This window comes from Haliotis cracherodii, unplaced genomic scaffold, assembly GCF_022045235.1.
Source record: "Haliotis cracherodii isolate W230 unplaced genomic scaffold, xgHalCrac1.p SCAF_31, whole genome shotgun sequence".
Taxonomy (NCBI): domain Eukaryota; kingdom Metazoa; phylum Mollusca; class Gastropoda; order Lepetellida; family Haliotidae; genus Haliotis; species Haliotis cracherodii.
In genome coordinates this window covers 2,839,088-2,852,509 of record NW_027266288.1, presented here as the reverse complement: position 1 = coordinate 2,852,509, position 13,422 = coordinate 2,839,088, and the positions used below count along the sequence as shown (strand labels likewise).

The 13,422-nt window shown below is 41.7% G+C and overlaps 1 long non-coding RNA gene across 1 annotated transcript in view; it reads left to right on the top strand.

Annotated features, from left to right (window-relative positions):
• LOC139477174 (uncharacterized) overlaps positions 1–13,422 on the top strand; it is a 133,111-nt gene that overhangs the window by 61,243 nt on the left and 58,446 nt on the right. Inside the window, exon 2 of the long non-coding RNA XR_011654144.1 lies at positions 4,322–4,379. This is a non-coding gene — a long non-coding RNA (uncharacterized lncRNA). The remainder of the gene's footprint in view (positions 1–4,321; positions 4,380–13,422) is intronic.

Sequence of the window (13,422 nt, the reverse complement as noted above, 5' to 3'; positions counted from 1 at the left end):
GATTACTGAAGTCCCACCAATCAGTGGAGAGGATTACTGAAGTCCCACCAATCAGTGGAGAGGATTACTGAAGTCCCACCAATCAATGGAGACAATTACTGAAGTCCCAGTCTCACCAATCAGTGGAGAGGATTACTGAAGTCCCACCAATCAATGGAGAGAATTACTGAAGTCCCACCAATCAATGGAGACAATTACTGAAGTCCCAGTCTCACCAATCAGTGGAGAGGATTACTGAAGTCCCACTAATCAGTGGAGAGGATTACTGAAGTCCCACCAATCAGTGGAGAGGATTACTGAAGTCCCACCAATCAGTGGAGAGGATTACTGAAGTCCCACCAATCAGTGGAGAGGATTACTGAAGTCCCACCAATCAGTGGAGAGGATTACTGAAGTCCCACCAATCAATGGAGACGATTACTGAAGTCCCACCAATCAGTGGAGAGGATTACTGAAGTCCCACCAATCAATGGAGACGATTACTGAAGTCCCACAAACAGTGGAGACGATTACTGAAGTCCCACCGATCAGTGGAGACGATTACTGAAGTCCCACCAATCAGTGGAGAGGATTACTGAAGTCCCACCAATCAGTGGAGAGGATTACTGAAGTCCCACCAATCAGTGGAGAGGATTACTGAAGTCCCACCAATCAGTGGAGAGGATTACTGAAGTCCCACCAATCAGTGGAGAGGATTACTGAAGTCCCACTAATCAGTGGAGAGGATTACTGAAGTCCCACCAATCAGTGGAGAGGATTACTGAAGTCCCACCAATCAGTGGGGACGATTACTGAAGTCCCACCAATCAGTGGAGAGGATTACTGAAGTCCCACCAATCAGTGGAGACAATTACTGAAGTCCCACCAATCAGTGGAGAGGATTACTGAAGTCCCACCAATCAGTGGAGACGATTACTGAAGTCCCACCAATCAGTGGAGAGGATTACTGAAGTCCCACCAATCAGTGGAGAGGATTACTGAAGTCCCGACAATCAGTGGATACAATTACTGAAGTCCCACCAATCAGTGGAGAGGATTACTGAAGTCCCACCAATCAATGGAGACAATTACTGAAGTCCCAGTCTCACCAATCAGTGGAGAGGATTACTGAAGTCCCACCAATCAGTGGAGAGGATTACTGAAGTCCCAGTCTCACCAATCAGTGGAGACAATTACTGAAGTCCCACCAATCAGTGGAGAGGATTACTGAAGTCCCACCTATCAGTGGAGACAATTACTGAAGTCCCAGTCTCACCAATCAGTGAAGACGATTACTGATATTGCTACAATCAGTGGAGACGATTACTGACTACTGTTGCCATTTCAGCTGTTGCATTAATACCCAGTAAAGATGAAAGAAACGAAGATAAATTTGGTTAATTCTTTGAATAGTAAAAAATTGTTAATAAAGTAACATTTTGAAAACAAAACATGATTGGGTTTGCCACCATAAGCTCAAACTGTTAATGCCTGTGTGAAAACACTGCTAATGAAGGGAAGTAACTCTTCTTGTCTTATTGGTTCACCAACCACTAATCACTGCTGAATCTGTCATTAAGCCTTAGTCATATGTTTTGAGTGATCGAGTGAATGGGGATAACAGGTGTTATATATCACCATACAAGAGGGATAACACATATATATCTATCCCAACACATTATATCTGAAAATACCTGTTCTTCCCTGACTCTGTAGGCTGGTTACATGACGTGTAAATAAAAACAGTGTCTGAAAATAGTTTATGTTCCAATGTCAGTATGGAAGTAGGTTTGCAAACATTTTGTTTACTTAGAATTTTAAAATTGAAGTCTCAGATATGAAAGAAATGTTGGTATGCGATAATGTACACTCAGCCATGCTATTGGATATAGAGAGTGAGTGTGGTTTTACGCCGCTTTTAGCAATATTCCAGCAGTATCACGGTGGGGGAAACCAGAAATGGGCTTCACACATTGTACCCATGTCGGGATTCGAACCCGGGTCTTTGGCGTGATGAGCTAACGCTTTAACCGCTAGGCTACCCGACCGCCCCTTATTGGATATAAAGTAAATAAAAACAATATAACACTTTCCATTTTGATAAGAAATCTTGGCAAAAGATTCTATTGTGTGATCTCGACTATATCATGAGCATGTCTTTATGAATCGCTATAAAATAATGACGATACCAGGTGTCCGCGAGAAAGTGAGTGTATCCTGCCCTCCGGTGGGTGTCATTTTGGAGACATTAATGAGAAGTTTCATTAATGCGAACAAAGACCACTCGCATTTTTTGCATAATTTATCATTCACTGTTTGTTTGTTTGTTTGTTTGTTTGTTTGTTTGTTTGTTTTGTGTACATGGGTTCATAGAAACTTCTTGGTATTCTCATGAATAGTTCATAGAAACTTCTTGGTATTCTCATGAATAGCAACAAAATAATTTTGACAATCTGAGGAATGCATATTGCTGTGTTAGAACTCAAAAATGACAATCCACTTGCAAAATGAGATTGTTCGTTATAACTGTGTAACTAACGTTTATATCTCGGAAAGGGCTGCTCATGTTACCACGATTGTGATGCCATGACATTAGACAAAATGCCCCAACCTTCCAATCATGCTGTTGTCCTTCTCTTCCAAAACAGCGGTGTTCTCATTAGACTGCTGTGGCAGATAACATCGAGTCTGTAGTAAACGTAGATATCCGAAGGTCAGGGTCGAGGTCAAGCCGGCAAAGTGTATTGACCTGTTTGTCACTAATGTCAGTTTTTTTCTGTCAAATACATTAATGTACAGGGGTTCCAAAAAAACACTTGGAAATTGCATGATTTTAGCTGTTGCTGTATTGTTTAATAATCAGGTGATACGGTGTTATAATACCCTGATAACTGTGAAGATTTGGGTAAGAAAAGGTCGAAAGAGGCGACTAACGGGATCGGCTGGTCAGGCTTGCTGCCGTGGTTGATGCATGTCATTGTATCCCAAATGCGTGGATTGATGCTCATGATGTCAATCACTGGATTATCTGGTCATGGTTTGATTATTTACAAACTGCCGTCATACAGGGTTAGAAACTAACAGTTTTCGTCCACTAGTCCTTATAATGATAACATATAGCAAATGCCCTTACCATTGGGCAGTTTGGCAAGGACTACAGGACTAGTGCCAATTTCTAACGCTGTCATATTGCTGTGTGCTGCATTAAACAACAAACAAATAAAGTAACCAGAGCCTATGGCATATATTACATGATAAATATTCTCATACCATGAGTGTTATTTTATTCAATTTCTAATTTCAGTTGATTCAATTTTAACCAAATCCTATGATTACTATAGAAATGATATGTCTAAACCTGTTGTCAAGATCCTAAGGATCAATGTGATGGGTGCACATATGGAACAAGTGTATAGTTGCTTCCCTTAGTCTGCCAGGATCTGCTTGTTTGATTTCTCTGATTATGATCCATGGTATCCATGCGTATGGGTTTCACCCAAATTGTTAGTCTCTATGACTGTACTCCTTCATGCCTTCCCAAAAAGACCGCCTACGTGGTCTAGTGGTAGAACATCCGCCCGGAGAGCGGAAGGTCAGGGGTTCGATCCCCTGCCGCGTCACTACCAAAAGACGTTAAAAGATGGTACTTGTTGTTACCCTGTCTTGCGCTCGGCATTAAGGGGCTAAAACAAGGACTGGTCGGCTCGGAGTCAGTATACTGTGTCTGAGTGGGATATTCATGTTAAACTGCAGCATGGTATCTCAGTGAGCTAGCACTATAAATCGGCATCAGTCCGGACTAGTACAAGCAGCCACACAAACACACACACGTACATGCACGTCGCTATATAAGTGCAATAATCTTGTACGCGACGTTAAACCCCATTTCACCTCACCTCACCTCACCTTCCCCAAACAGGCTGAAACTGTGATCTCATGGAAAAACAGCTTTAAGCCCAGCTCACTCCCTCAGTGTTCAGCAACCCATGCTTTTTGTAAAAGGCGACTGTGCTTTTTGTAAAAGGCGACTGTGCTTTTTTGTAAAAGGCGACTGTGCTTTTTGTAAAAGGCGACTGTGCTTTTTGTAAAAGGCGACTGTGCTTTTTGTAAAAGGCGACTAACGGGATCAGGTGGTCAGGCTTGCTGACTTGGTTCATGCATGTCATCGATCCCAATTGTGTGGATCGATGCTTATAAAATCAATCATTGGATTGTCTGGTCCAGACTCGATTATTTACAGACTGCCGTCATGTAGCTGGAATATTGCTGAGTGTGGTGTTAAACAACAAACCAACAAACCAACACTCACTCTAGATGATGGAAACATTGTTTACTTTTCCAGGTAACACTGAGGAACATGGACTAAATGTCGAAGACAATTTCTCACTCTGCAGATAAAGGTAAGATGAGATTAAAGTTCACCAGGCAGATTTAGTTAGGAATTGACTTCAATATTTTGAAGTCAGCTCTTATGAAAAAAGAAATCATCAATGATATTCTGGCTGCTCCATTTATGCACCTCGCATTTATGTCTCCAAAATGACTATCAACAATAAGACGGCCTCACTGCACACTTTGGATAGCGGAAATACCAACTTGAATATAAACACAAACACGGTTTATTGAGCAGCAGTTGTAACAAGTATATAACAATGTCATTCAAAGAATAGGAATTACACGATTGACATGTCAATCCGGTGAGTTATCACTGCTGGGGTCAAGAGTTCTACCCACTTGTGTCAAACTAGGCATCATTGACCACTCCAATCAGTGAACTGTTGTTGGTTCTATTAATTTATTGCCTTTAAACTTCCTTGATGCCAGTCAACAGAATAAATTTATAAGCTGTGTGTTGTTTTTAGGAAAACACTGTTTATTGATTTTACGGAAGTGCTTTACTCAGTGCTATAGAGCTGTGATAGTTGCTGTTTGATTGGATTAAGGTAAGGATATGTATCGTTCCACTGGGGATGAGGTGGGGGGGGGGGGGAGTTGCATTAATTTTGAGTCACATTTTTGGCTAGGGGTCAGCAGTCGTATTAATTTGGAGACGCATTAATTTCAAGATTTACTGTATGAGCTGATTGGTCAGTGACAAGAAAACAGCAGACCATCAATTTAACTTGCATAAAAAGAAACAGATATCACTTGCTTGTGTTTTATATAGGGGTGTCAAGATAAATTGAAATATCGATATATTGCTATTGGTTAGCACTTTAAGTCAATAAATCGATTGTTAAATCAGTTTCCGATCAATGGTATTGATTTCAGTTAGGAGTATCGATAGTTTCGATTGTATTTACCATATCAATAAAACAGATGCAATGCTGTTCAAATTTGCTTTTTCTTTTGATCATGAGTGGAAGTAATTTACACATGGTAATGTTGAAGTTTCTTTATCTTTAATTATTAGGTTATAAAAAAAAGAAATCGGTCATATCTCAAACTTTACTATTTATTTGTTGTTATGGTTATCACATTCAAAGGAAACTTCAGTTCCAAGGTTTAATTCAACTCTAAAATCCATCTAAAATGATACACTGAAAACTATCAATATCTATCGCAATAGTTGCTTGCAATATCAATAGTTATCGCAATAGTTTCTTTCAATATCAATAGTTATCGCAATAGTGATTTCCAGATCAATAGTCACACCTAGTGTTATATCCTCTTGAGGTACGGAATGGTCGAGATTGACAGAGTTGCTCCCCTTGTCTCAGACATGGCTCCACCAGTGGATGGGAACGCTGGAGTTTTGTATTTGTGAAAAGAGAATGAGAGAGTGTATCAGTAGAATGAAGGTGATGGTAAGAGTGAGAGAGAGTGAGAGAGGAATTTGAATTTGGCATTTGATAGATGTCCAGGCTTGGAAAGCCTTTGAATGAATGAATGAATGAATGAATGAATGAATGAATGAATGAATGAATGAATGAATGAATGAATGAATGTTGTTTTACGCCACATCAGCAATTTTCCAGCTATTCACGGCGAGGGAAAGCCTTTGAAAGGCCTTAAGATTCAATTCAATGATTCCAAAAGTTTGGCAACAAGTGTTAATGGGTAACACTTCTCCAACTTTGAAAGTATTGAAATATGGACAACCCCTTTCTTTGTGGATTCAAAATTTGCCTATCATGGACTATAATCTTGAATGGTTTGACTTGTGTTCAGTGCTAATTGGCATCTGGTGATTACACGGACTAATTACAATTGTGTTTTTCTTTAATACTGCCTAAAGGCGAGGTGAAATGGGGTTTAACGTCGTGTCCAATTTTATTGCACTTATATGGCGATATGTATGTTCGTGTGCACGTGTGCCTTGTCCAGACTCATGCTGATTCTAGCCCACTGAGATACCATGCCGCAGTTTAACATGACTGCCCCACTAACACTCCCAGCCAACCAGTCCTTGTTTTAGCCCCTTAATGCCGAGCACCAGGCAGGGTAACAAGAAGTATCATCTTTTAATGTCTTTTGGTATGACATGGTCGGGGATCGAACCGTGGACCGTCCACTGTTTGGGGAGACGCTCTACCACAAGACCACGGAGGCCGTCTTAATAATTACTATAGCAATTATGATGACTTACATGGGGAACGAGTGGTAAGATTCTGCAACTAAAGCGATTGAATGTCTCCGTACTCCAGCAGCTCGTTGAACAGACCAACTTCTTGCCAAGACTCAGGCTGCCATAGCATACTGTATTCGACGTAATAAGCGCCCAGGGCGCCCTCAAAATTAGAAATAGGGGGCTCTTATTAGAATATTATTTTTGTGAAAAAAACAGAGTTGAAAGATAAATTTCGTGATTTATGCTGACAGCCTGAAATATTTAAGTACGACAGATATATTTTTCCTGAATTTAATTGCCAATAATAAAGGGTGCATATTTCACACGAGTGCGTATTATACGCAAATAGGGGAAGGAAGCGTTGTGTATGTGAATGGGGTGGGAAGGGGTGCTAATTGGGATTGTTCACTAGCCAATATATTAGCAAATCTCGACGTTGGCGCTTATTAGAGGAGGGCGCTTATTGCGTTGAATATAGTAGCTAGAATAGAGCTGACTGCTGTATAAGTGTGTGAGTATGGTTTTACTCCGTTTTAGCACACTCTAGCAATTTCATGGCGGACACCAGAAATGGGATTCACATATTCTAGCCCACTGAGATACCATGCCGCAGTTTAACATGACTACCCCACTAACACTCCCAGCCAACCAGTCCTTGTTTTAGCCCCTTAATGCCGAGCACCAGGCAGGGTAACAAGAAGTATCATCTTTTAATGTCTTTTGGTATGACATGGTCGGGGATCGAACCGTGGACCGTCCACTCTTCGGGGAGACGCTCTACCACAAGACCACGGAGGCCGTCTTAATAATTACTATAGCAATTATGATGACTTACATGGGGAACGAGTGGTAAGATTCTGCAACTAAAGCGATTGAGTGTCTCCATACTCCGGCAGCTTGTTGAACAGACCAACTTCTTGCCAAGACTCAGGCTGCCATAGCATACCGTATTCGACGTAATAAGCGCCCAGGGCGCTCTCAAAATTAGAAATAGGGGGCTCTTATTAGAATAATATTTTGTTGAAAAAAACAGAGTTGAAAGATAAATTTCTTGATTTATGCTGACAGCCTGAAATATTTATGTACGACAGATATATTTTTCCTGAATTTAATTGCCAATAATAAAGGGTGCATATTTCACACGAGTGCGTATTTCACGCAAATAGGGGAAGGAAGCGGTGTGTATTATATGTGAATAGGGGTCGGAAGGGGTGCTAATTGGGATTGTTCACTAGCCAATATATTAGCAAATCTCGACGTAGGCGCTTATTAGAGGAGGGCGCTTATTGCGTTGAATATAGTAGCTAGAATAGAGCTGACTGCAGTATAAGTGAGTGAGTATGGTTTCACTCCGTTTTAGCACACTCTAGCAATTTCATGGCGGACACCAGAAATGGGATTCACATATTATAACCGTGTGGGGAATTGAACCTGGGTCTTAAGTCTTTTGTCAACCTTTAATTCTAGGTTTCGTAGGTTATGTTATATGACCAATGATCTTTTTGATGAGAAAATGTTGATTTTGCTTAGTCAATCTTTTATTTAAACATCCGTTCATTATTTCATGATCAACTTTACACAGATATCTGTTATGCCTTAAACTGGTGCCTTTTGCCATTCAGGAATTTTGAAGATTTATCTTCCAGTTTTCATGAAAACAAGTTGGACTTTGGTTCAAATGATTATTTAAAGACTGTTCAGTATTGCAATAATTGAACCATTGATAAGCCATTTGTATTTCATCACTATTTAATCAAGTGCTCAATTGCTTCCCATATTTTGGGCACTTTTTTACCAAAATACACAGCTGGGTAGAAGTGGGTTTGCATTATACACGCCATAATGAATTTTGATGTTTTTTTTCCCCCAACGCAAAGACATTACCATGAGCATGTAACACTGGAAATACCCGTCAACAAATCCATACTGAAGTACGCAAATTAATCATGTAATTACACTGTCTGGCTATAAAAAGTGCTCATTGTATATCTTGACTTATATATTAACTTATTCCTTTAATTTTATTCAAAATTCCTTATAATACTGTTTTAATTAATTTCGGCCGCCAAATAATGAGTGAAGTGACACTTATGTTATGGAATTTGTATCTTTTATGTTTTTTTCTAATTCAATTGAAATAAGAAAAACAATTAGCATCCAGTGATAACGACTGCTGCCAATGATCTTCTCATAGCAGCGCCATGCTACTGAGAGAGACCTGCATCACTTGGGTTGAACTGCTGCCAGTGATCTTCTCATAGCAGCGCCATGCTACTGAGAGAGACCCGCATCACTTGGGTTGAACTGCTGCCAGTGATCTTCTCACAGCAGCACCATGCATGCTACTGATAGAGACCTGCATCACTTGGGTTGAACTGCTGCCAGTGATCTTCTCATAGCAGCACCTTGCTACTGAGAGAGACCTGCATCACTTGGGTTGAACTGCTGCCAGTGATCTTCTCCTAGCAGCACCATGCTACTGAGAGAGACCCGCATCACTTGGGTTGAACTGCTGCCAGTGATCTTCTCACAGCAGCACCATGCTACTGAGAGAGACCTGCATCACTTGGGTTGAACTGCTGCCAGTGATCTTCTCCTAGCAGCACCATGCTACTGAGAGAGACCCGCATCACTTGGGTTGAACTGCTGCCAGTGATCTTCTCACAGCAGCACCATGCTACTGAGAGAGACCTGCATCACTTGGGTTGAACTGCTGCCAGTGATCTTCTCACAGAAGCACTATGCTACAGAGAGAGACCTGCATCACTTGGGTTGAACTGCTGCCAGTGATCTTCTCATAGCAGCACGATGCTACTGAGAGAGACCCGCATCACTTGGGTTGAACTGCTGCCAGTGATCTTCTCATAGCAGCACTATGCTACTGAGAGAGACCTGCATCACTTGGGTTGAACTGCTGCCAGTGATCTTCTCATAGCAGCACCATGCATGCTACAGAGAGAGACCTGCATCCCTTGGGTTGAACTGCTGCCAGTGATCTTCTCACAGAAGCACCATGCTACTGAGAGAGACCTGCGTCACTTGGGTTGAACTGCTGCCAGTGATCTTCTCATAGCAGCACCATGCATGCTACAGAGAGAGACCTGCATCACTTGGGTTGAACTGCTGCCAGTGATCTTCTCATAGCAGCGCCATGCATGCTACTGAGAGAGACCTGCATCACTTGGGTTGAACTGCTGCCAGTGATCTTCTCCTAGCAGCGCCATGCTACTGAGAGAGACCTGCATCACTTGGTTTGAACTGCTGCCAGTGATCTTCTCATAGCAGCACCATGCATGCTACTGAGAGAGACCTGCATCACTTGGGTTGAACTGCTGCCAGTGATCTTCTCCTAGCAGCACCATGCTACTGAGAGAGACCCGCATCACTTGGGTTGAACTGCTGCCAGTGATCTTCTCACAGCAGCACCATGCTACTGAGAGAGACCTGCATCACTTGGGTTGAACTGCTGCCAGTGATCTTCTCACAGAAGCACTATGCTACAGAGAGAGACCTGCATCACTTGGGTTGAACTGCTGCCAGTGATCTTCTCATAGCAGCACGATGCTACTGAGAGAGACCCGCATCACTTGGGTTGAACTGCTGCCAGTGATCTTCTCATAGCAGCACTATGCTACTGAGAGAGACCTGCATCACTTGGGTTGAACTGCTGCCAGTGATCTTCTCATAGCAGCACCATGCATGCTACAGAGAGAGACCTGCATCCCTTGGGTTGAACTGCTGCCAGTGATCTTCTCACAGAAGCACCATGCTACTGAGAGAGACCTGCGTCACTTGGGTTGAACTGCTGCCAGTGATCTTCTCATAGCAGCACCATGCATGCTACAGAGAGAGACCTGCATCACTTGGGTTGAACTGCTGCCAGTGATCTTCTCATAGCAGCGCCATGCATGCTACTGAGAGAGACCTGCATCACTTGGGTTGAACTGCTGCCAGTGATCTTCTCCTAGCAGCGCCATGCTACTGAGAGAGACCTGCATCACTTGGTTTGAACTGCTGCCAGTGATCTTCTCATAGCAGCACCATGCATGCTACTGAGAGAGACCTGCATCACTTGGGTTGAACTGCTGCCAGTGATCTTCTCCTAGCAGCACCATGCTACTGAGAGAGACCTGCATCACTTGGGTTGAACTGCTGTCAGTGATCTTCTCACAGCAGCACCATGCATGCTACTGATAGAGACCTGCATCACTTGGGTTGAACTGCTGCCAGTGATCTTCTCCTAGCAGCACCATGCTACTGAGAGAGACCTGCATCACTTGGGTTGAACTGCTGCCTTTTGCTATCTGGAAATTGTTCACCATTTTATTTTTTATGTTTCCATAGAAACAATTTCAACTTTCCCTCAAACGAGGGTAGGGTTAGTACCTTGGCCAAAACTTAAAAACCTTTCAATATTTTCAATGAAACTTGGACTATGCATTTCTCATCAGCGTAACTGGTGCTTTCAGATTTGTTGTGTTTCCATGGAAACAATTTGGACTAAGTCTCATACAAGTAGCTCTTTGTTCCAGCCAAAACTCTATAGCTAATGAATATTTCTGTATTCTTTCTAGACTGTAATTTGCCATTATTTTTTTTTGGACTTGCAGATACATTAAGTGTAACAACTTGAACTAATGAATCCAAAAAAAGGAAAGGGAGATATATGTATTTGAGTAAGAATACATTCTAGTTTCCTTGTAAGGGACTGTAGTGGACAGACAATCTACAGTGCATTAGGGGACACGGGAGGTCCAGTCGTTTAAGGCGCTGCGATTTGCTTTGCAGAGTTGCGTCCTTTGGGCACGCCAGAAACCTATGATTGTGGGTTCGAATCCCAGTTCTACCCAATTATGTTTCTAGGTTTGTCAGCACCATGCCCATGCTCGTGGGTTTCACCGAAGTGGTAAACATCTGAGACCTGCATCACTTCGGGCTTTCCTCCCACATTAAGCTGACACCCCCTCATATAACTGGAATACTGTTAAAAGCGGCGTTAAACCCAACTCACTCACTCACTCACTCACTCACTCACTCACTCATTCACTCACTCACAGTGCATTAAGTTCTGTTATTTACTTAACCCATAGAAATGAAATTTAACAAATGTTATTTGGAAGGAGGGAATGTTTTTCCTGTAATTTAAAATTAAAAACTAATTTTTCACTAAAGTACTGTTTTAAAAAAAATATAGTTAGTAACCTTTTGTCTGGAAAAAACAGTTGAATTTTGCATATTATTAATGACAGGATCTGTCAAAACCATTGAAATGATACAATATGTTTTATGTGTCGCAGAACCAATTCATTTCCCACGTAAGGCAAATTAAATTAGAAGGATATTGGCGAGCTTCTTCAAGTGATGTGATTCTTCATTTGTGACTGCAATGATTAAATATGTTTTATTTGTCGCAGAACCAATTCTTTTCCCATGTAAGACAAAGTTAATTAGAAGGATATTGGCGAGCTTCTTCAAGTGATGTGATTCTTCATTTGTGACTGCAATGATTAAATATGTTTTGTGTGTCGCAGAACCAATTCTTTTCCCACGTAAGACAACGTAAATTAGAAAGATAATCAAGAGCTTCTTCAAGTGATGTGATTCTTCATTTGTGATTGCAATGATTAAATATGTTTTGTGTTTCGCAGAACCAATTCCTTTCCCACGTAAGACAAAGTAAATTAAAAGGATATTGGCGAGCTTCTTCAAGTGATGTGATTCTTCATTTGTGACGATATACCCAAACTTGCCTTGTACGTTTTGTCACCTTATACTAAAAAGTAAGAGTTTCAAAACTTGAGATTCGACTACGGAATGTGTGGTTCAAGTTTTGCTTTTCACATTTGCTTGGAAAAATTTGGATTGATGTTTTTAATTTATTTTGAAATAACAAGAAAGCATTACATCAGAAAAATTCTCCCGTTGAACTAAAACTTTGAAGGGTGGAAATGAAGCAGTGTTTTCGTGTTAGGATCAGGTGTGTAGGGGATCAGGAGTGTTGTTTCACAGATTGTGGCACGGTGGAATTTATTGGATCAGTGTGTTACAAGAAAACTGACAAAGTAACGTTTCTGCCCTGTGTGTTTTTAATGTCAACAGGTTATGTCATCAAATGTGTTCCAAACACACAAAATGTGCGATCGGTTAATTCCTGATTTATTTTGGCAGATAATAAGCCGCAATCCATCAAGTCGTTGTTTAAACGAACCCTGCACTTCCGTTTTTCCACATATTTTTGCAATACATACACAACAAAAGGCACCAGCGTAGGTTCGTCCCCACAGACCCTGACTTTTAACAAAATACACTTTGCAACATTTTATCATAGGTTTTCCTCAAAAGTTCATGTTTTTGGTTGCACCCAGCCGAAAGTGCGTAAATATATGTTTTTTTGGAAAATGCATTAATCAAACATTAGCATTGCTTTGTTATTGGAGTCCTGGCGGACATCTTGACAAAATTTACAGGTCAGTCGAGGACGTTCAGCCTTCCTTGTTCATTAGGCGAAATGTTACACAAATGTTGATACAGAACTGCAAGCCCCACCTGCCCTGGCAAATTGCAACACAATAGTCTTCTTGTGTTCTGGATGTGCTGGTTTCTGTGAAAAACTTGACATTTAGCATTCTTGTATGATTTGCAATCCTGGTTCAATGTCTGAAGCTGGATACTCTGTTCCAAGGAGGGGTGGAGGATGGGGGTAGGGGATGGCTTGTTCCAGGGAGGGGTGGAGGATGTGGGTAGGGGATGGCTTGTTCCTGGGAGGGGTGGAGGATGGGGGTAGGGGATGGCTTGTTCCAGGGAGGGGTGGAGGATGGGGGTAGGGGATGGCTTGTTCCAGGGAGGGGTGGAGGATGGGGGTAGGGGATGGC